We start from the raw sequence: 7,574 nt of genomic DNA, 5'->3' as shown, positions 1-7,574 counted from the left end.
TGCACAAGATAATTAGTGTGCGGACCATTTTCATTTATATAGTGCTCTGTGAACAGAAATTAGTTAGCATGTTAAATGACGAAAAATTAGGTGTCTATTTACTTGTGACCACGCTGTGTGTATATCCATACACATTGAATTGTGAAATACGCTCCATATCCTGTGTTTCACCTTTAATGTTCAGGTTTCGAACCAGTAAGTCAGCTCTTCTATTCATTTGCATAACCAGACTTTCAGACACAAAATCAATTTTAACCTTAGCTAGATGTATCTTAAGTCCCATATCTATATACAGTATATATATAGGTATTAAACAGCGAGGTCACAGGCTGATTTTAATAACTGAAGCACAAGAGGGCGTCTGCATTTCGATGACCACTCGCTGATCTATAATGTATATTATAAAATTAGACTTCTCTAGTAACTGACTCTATCGCATCACCTGTTTTGTTCACTATCATTACTACTAGTCTCTAAACAGGTCATCACATAAGTTTAGGTGCGACTTTAGTGTACCATGGCTTAAGCGTATTTACATGATAGGCTCTTCCCACTACTTCCCATCCCCTACACCTACCTCATATGCTACTTTACTGACACGTTTAATTATAGGTAAAGGACATGTCCATCTTGTCTCTAAACTATTTTCTGGTACTGGGGCCAGTACCACAACTGATTCTTTCACCTTAACTTCCCATCCACTAACATTCTTTTCATAGCAAAGTTTTTAGTTATATTCTTCTGGAGAGTTTAGCCTCTAGCTTCTGTCCTTTGCTAACCTTTACCTCAAGCTGGTCACATATACTAACACATTTCGTGACTCGGCTTTGCCTCCGAACCAACGTATTTTTAATAAGTTTCACGGCCCCTTAAATTCTCTCCCATATACTAACTGAATGGGTGAAACTCCTGTTGTAGCTTGGGGGACTTCCTGATATCCAAATAGCTCAATAGGCAACATAATACCTCAATCAATAGAATTCTCCTGCACCATGATTCTTAACATGGCCTTAATCTATTTGCTCTCTCACAATCACAGTTGTTTGGGATCTATCTGTATTTCATTTTTACTCCTATCACCTTCTAGATCTAAATCTAATAAGAATTCTTCAGGAAACCCGATCGTTGAGAATATCACTATTAGTTCTCGCGCTATTTTCTCTGCTTCCATAGAAGCTAGTGCTACTGTTTCTATATATTTAGTGGCAGAATGTATTTATTCCCTTGCTCAGATACTGAAAGTGGTCCGATAGTTGATAATATCGTCACTAAAGGAACTGAAATGTTCACTTATAACTCATATATTGCCTCCCAGTGGCTCAGCGGTAAGTCTGCAGACTTACAACGCTAAAAACCATGTTTCCATACCTATGGTGGGCAGAGCACAAATAGCCCATTGATTAGATTTGTGCTTTACAAAAACCAACTAATAAATAAACCATTGGGCTTTTTACCTTCTTGCCCCTCTTACCAGCTAGCTCACATGCTGGACACCTCTTTATATAAATCTTTTTATCTCCATACATACCTGGCCAGTAGTAGTTTTTACTGATCATATCTATCGTTGTAGCTAGCCTAAATGTCCATCCAGTATTGCATATAACTCTAATACTATTTACATTCCTTTGAGAGTACTATTTGATTCCTCACATCTATTGCATCACTCTCATTACATTTACAGTTCATCACTCCTTCTCACCAGTAATAATACGTTCACCCAAGTTCAGTTTCAAACTCTTAACTTCTGCCATTGAATTGATTGTTCTCGATTTGTATTCCCTCTAACAGCATTTAAAAATTCGTCATTATTTGTATTATTTACTTGATTATTTATTCTTCCCTAACTTCTAATTTTTTCAGAGTTTTTCATATCCTTTGCCAATTTAGCTACATGTTACTACTGCTAGTGGTGTATTTTTCAACTAGGTAGCTTCTACCTCATTATCAATCAAAACCAGATGTGGGACACCATCCGCCACTCAAGCGACTATTTCACCTTAAAAAGCTTGACATTTTGATGCGACTTTAATTAGTGGCACAGCATACTGAGGTCTCCTGCTGTGGTACTAAACTCAATTAAATATAATGTATCACCTGTGAGTTGATTATATTTTACGAACTCTTTTCTTACCAGAGTTTTCCAACTACCAGTATCACTTATGTATTTATAGTTTGCCCCTTATCATCAAATCATCTAGATATCCTGCCCACATAATCTAATTATATGCCCAACTTGGTCACATATAAAACATCTTGGTAGTTTGTAATCTCTCTCCTTATTTGCCAAACCACGCTGTGAAATATTTTTCTTTACTGATCTCGGGGAGCACTGATCCAATTCCATTTGTTTGTGGTAATTAGTTCAAATAGCTTGATTTTCACCTACTCTCAACTAATTACGTTTCCTTGTCATTACACAATCATCCGCTAACGTCACTGTCTCAAATGTATTTGCTGGCTTTCTATCTTTTAATAATATTACTAAATGAGTTGGTAATTTTATCGAAATTTCCTCTTGCAACATCAAATCTACAATCTTGTTAGCATTTTGAGTACGGTTAGATCCCCCGATCCATTTCACTAACAGCTCATGCATTCATGCTCTTTGAATATATCATTTAGTACTTTTCCTGTGATAAGTTTCGAGACTTAACTCACAGGTCTTTAAGATAGCTGATTTAACTACACCACACTTTGATCTATTGGCGTTCGTAATCTTATTATAATGCTGCTAACGCCTTTCCAAGTGATGCAGATAGTGGTCTCCTCACCACTTCCTGTGACTGCTATTTCTCTTCTCCCTTTGTTTTTTAAAGTACAGAAAAATACATATGCACCACTTTCGAAAAACTAAAGCAACTTCGTAAGGGTGCTCCTTTCATGCATGCCAGCCCTATCACCAGAATTACCCTGCCTCAATTCGAATTCTCTCTACTTATGCCTACCCTCCAATTGTGGCTATAAAACGTTGATTCTCAGCGTCTTTTTCCTAGCGTTTCATTCGTCACTGTATCTTATCAAGTTCTAAAGCGTTACCATGACAACTTTTGCAAACACCATTTGCAGTTCCTGTATATTCACCAAGATCAAGGTTAAAGAAAATTATCTGCTGTGAATCCTGCCTCAATGTGATTTCCAATTATCCTCTATGCTAACACTAATTTTCTATTTTTAACAACGAAACACACAACTTTTAACTATTAATAATTAATTGAACCACCGTCAAAAACAAAACAGGCAAAATAAAAATAAAAAATAAACTTTTTCGACTTCACTGCTTCATCTAGTTGACTTTCCTTCAAGGCTTTTGGTAATGTGATTCCAGCTTGAAACTCTTATTCCGTTATTGGGGTTCGATTCCTAATGAATTGACGACTTCCACTTCTGATACCACTTTATTGTAGACTAATTCTGACACCACTTTGTTACAGATCGATATTCTGACGTCACCGTCCCTTCAACTTTAATGAGATTTTACTTATATCTGTCAGGGAGTGATCTACAACAGATTTAAACAGAGCAAATGTTTGTTTCTCACTGATCGATAACACATAAGAAAATAAGGTTTAGAACTAGTTTTGGTTCTTACTGGCGACATACTTTCCTCACCACTCTTTATCCATTTATTCGTCTACTCTGATATCTGTCTTCTGTTTTATATATCATTCTCCAACAAACATTAAAACGTCTCAACATCATAGGAATATTTGTAGCTTCCAATTCCGACGAAATTAGAAAGGTGGCAGTTTTTCCAATACTTCTCAAACCATTTAGTGCTGTAATCCCTTAGTGACACCTCTCTCAATTAGAATAGATTTTACGCCAAAATTCACGAATCCAGTAAGTTTGTTTTGAATTTCGCGCAAAGCTACACGAGGGCTATCTGCGCTAGCCGTCCCTAATTCAGCAGTGTAAGACTAGAGGAAAGGCAGCTAGTAATCACCACCCACCGCCAACTCTTGGGCTACTCTTTTACCAACAAATAGTGGGATTGACCGTCACATTATAACGCCCCCACGGCTGAAAGGGCGAGCATGTTTGGTGTGACGGGTATTCCAACAACCTGGCCATGCCGGGCCTCCAGTAAGTGATACGTGAGAAACACCGTTAGATCAAAAGTGTATAAACCTGACGTACGTTAAAAATAAAATTTTACTAAGGAAAATTTATTAAAAAACTTACAGAATGGACATTCGTTACTGCAATCACCACATACGCATTCGCATTTAAAGGCACGAAAACTTCCACTAGAGGGCGATGTCGGAACACATGTAGCTGCTGATGTTAAGCAAGGGTGATCGTCACAGGTTATCTAAAACATAGTTTACATGCATGTTAATTATCACAAGTTATTTGATTTCAAAAGTTAACAAGGTGGTGAAAATAAAATACACACTTGTTACCATTCCAAGTCACTTCAAACCAATTTTGAAAAGTAAACTTTCCAAGAGATTTACCATCGTTTGTTTGAAGTGACGTCTCAGGCTATCAGAAAGAACCGTACTAGATAACTCGAAAGATAATAGTGTGACATAACACCAGTTTAGTACTCATTAAAATTTCATAATTATCTTTATAAAGACTATAAATAACAGTAATCAGAAATGAAAAGTAATTAAGAAACGAAAAAATTAATCTTCTTTTCTAACTAAGAATAAATAAATTAGCATTGTAGATAAACCTTAGAAAAGCAAGCGATTTAAAAAAAATTATTATTATTAGCAGAAGACCACTCTCAAAAGATATGAAGCTACGCGTCCTTCATTGGACTTTAGATGATATATCAAGATTGTTGATATTGTTGCATCTACGTCATCTTCAAATATTTTTACCGGATAAGGTACGTAATAATCATTCCCAGCAGTGAAAACGAGTTTATCCTCTTCGTCCACTACTGCACCGGCCAAGTCACAGAGCCCAGTCTCAGAGTTCCAGTTGATCGAAGTGCACCCTGGCGTCCTAAGGCAAGCAATGGAACAGCTTACGCGGCTGTGGACTTGATTCAAAGTCGCCAGAATATTTATTTCTGTACGTTTATCTTTTCCGAATTTTATAAAATTTCTCTGTAATGCTTCGTTATGGCAAACGTGAAATATAATCCCACATATAAAGATAATAACTCGAAGTGAAAACATACTGGTTATATTTGTGTGCTACGAACAGAAGGAGCGATTGTTACTTCAACTGCCGTGGAGTCGACTTCTTATAGCATTACTTTGCTGATTTCAGTGTTTCACCACAACATGAATCTGAAGTTTATTATTTATTCACGTTGTGAACTTTGCACGTGTTTTTATGATAAGATACATTCGTGTAAATTAATAATTGATTCGTGTATGAATTGATCTGTGGAATGTAACCCTTCGTTGTAAATTAATAATTGATTCGTGTATGAATTGATCTGTGGAATGTAACCCTTCATTGTAAATTAATAATTGATTCGTGTATGAATTGATCTGTGGAATGTAACCCTTCATTGTAAATTAATTCGATTTTAGAAGGGGGGAAATGTTGCGAAAACAGAGATACATTTACATAATAAGCACACGTGACTGACGTCAAACAAACCACGCACAGTGTCGCAACTAGGACTTATGAGGGTTCTTAACCACTGTTGATAACTATTGTGGAGAACAACTTGACTTGGTTCATCTGAGTAAGAAAGAATGTCTAAACCATCCAGGAAACAAACACTTTTGGATATCCTCGCGATCGTTTTAACTGTACAGATGGATTGGAGCATAATTATTTCATAATACCTAACAGTATGTAATAAATGAAACAAAATTGGGCTAATACTACAAAACGTAAGGATAATTATTAATACACAATAACATGGAAAGAAAGAAATGGTTTAATATACCATAACAATAACACGAAGATAACACACTAACATAAAAACAAGAAAACGGTACGCACTAACACAGTCTTGTTTAACGTATAACAGGAAGAAGAAAATACGGCAACAGGGTACTTGTTTAACACTTAACAGGATGACACACAGTAACAGTGTGATATGCAAACATACCATATGTTTTCTATGTGTGTTTATTAACACGTAATTTTTAAAATGTATCATTTAGTCTGTTTCTATACAGTTTGGCATACACACGTGGTACAGAAAACCGTTGAAATTGTTTTGTGTCTTTGTTGTTCTCAAAGCAGATAGTATGTGTTTTGCCCACGGATATCATGCTTCAAGTTTACACATTGTGAATGATCGACAGCACTATCCTTCATTAGACGAGTAGATGATATTTGGAGATTACAGACGTTGAACATTGTAAGAGAGTTTACAAGACCACTCTAGATATAGTGATGAAGAAACCAATAAAGGTACAAAAGATAAGATGAACTCTTCAAATTGTATATAATGTTGATGAGCATTTTAAATATTACCCGTGATTAACTTTAACAAATTAACTTCTCAAACCAGCAAATAAATATTTAAATATGATAAAAAACTCGTATCCATCATCAATATAAAATAATCTTCTTTCATCGTCAGCACAAAGTTAATCTTCGTTTATCAAAGATAAAATCTCCCTTCTGTAGAAACAGTACTCATTTATTTGTCCAAACTGCATGTTCCAATCAGTTCTAGCCACAAGCGGTAGAACCTAGGTACAATGCCACACTTTTTTGTAAAAACAAAAACTATGACATTAAAAATATAATAAGGCAGTCTAGAACTGTCAGCATTCTTAACAGCCGGAATTAAGTTGGTATTTCTTATTGACTTTGGCCCGGCATGGCCAGGAGGTTAGGGAAGCTCGACTCGCAATCTGCGTGTTCGAATCCCCGTCTCACCAAACATACTTGCCCTTTCAGCCCTGAGGGCATTATAATGTGACGGTCAATCACACTATTCGTTTGTAAAAGAGTAGCCCAAGAGTTGGCGGTGGGTGGTGATGACTAGCTGCCTTCCTTCTGGTCTTACACTGCTAAATTAGGGACGGCTAGCGCAGATAGGCCTCGTGTAGCTTTGCGCGAAATTCAAAAACAAACAAACAAACTTTTTGACTAATTGATAAAGATGCAAAATGTGCCTTGCAAAGGTTATGTCCCTTCAGATTCAAAGTGCTTCTGCCATCTATGGTTCTAGCTTTAAAAAGTTCTTGTTTTCTTTTACTGTATATTTTTTAACATTAAGAAATAACGGAAATGAAAATTAGCTGTTCTATTTTTAGCACCATGGGCAGACTAGCCATAACAGCAATCACCAAGCCAGTCCACTAGTTTTGACCGACGAGCCCCACCGGCCTATTACTACAAATTGAAAATAAATTGTTAGTTACTTTAGTATAAAGTTATTATTTTGAAACTCTACGTACAAATGTTGCTTGATTTTAATTAAGAAATAACGGAAATGAAAATTAGCTGTTCTATTTTTAGCACCATGGGCAGACTAGCCATAACAGCAATCACCAAGCCAGTCCAACAGTTTTGACCGAGGGGCCCCACCGGCCTATTACTACAAATTGAAAATAAATTGTTAGTTACTTTAGTATAAAGTTCTTATTTTGAAACTTTACGTACAAATGTTGCTTGATTTTAATTAAGTTTTGACCCCC

The 7,574-nt window shown here is 36.2% G+C and overlaps 1 long non-coding RNA gene across 1 annotated transcript in view; it reads right to left on the bottom strand.

The window, feature by feature from the left end:
• The window catches only part of LOC111085643, a 9,323-nt gene extending 4,432 nt beyond the window's left edge, over nt 1-4,891 (bottom strand). The window contains exons 1-2 of the long non-coding RNA XR_002610449.1: nt 4,833-4,891; nt 4,183-4,312 (exon numbers count right to left, since the gene is read on the bottom strand). This is a non-coding gene — a long non-coding RNA (uncharacterized LOC111085643). The remainder of the gene's footprint in view (nt 1-4,182; nt 4,313-4,832) is intronic.
• Nucleotides 4,892-7,574: the final 2,683 nt, after the last annotated feature.

This window comes from Limulus polyphemus, unplaced genomic scaffold (genome assembly GCF_000517525.1).
Source record: "Limulus polyphemus unplaced genomic scaffold, Limulus_polyphemus-2.1.2 Scaffold525, whole genome shotgun sequence".
In the NCBI taxonomy this organism is placed as follows: Eukaryota; Metazoa; Arthropoda; class Merostomata; order Xiphosura; family Limulidae; genus Limulus; species Limulus polyphemus.
Note: the sequence above shows the minus strand (reverse complement) of the source record. Positions and strands in the feature narration are given on the sequence as shown.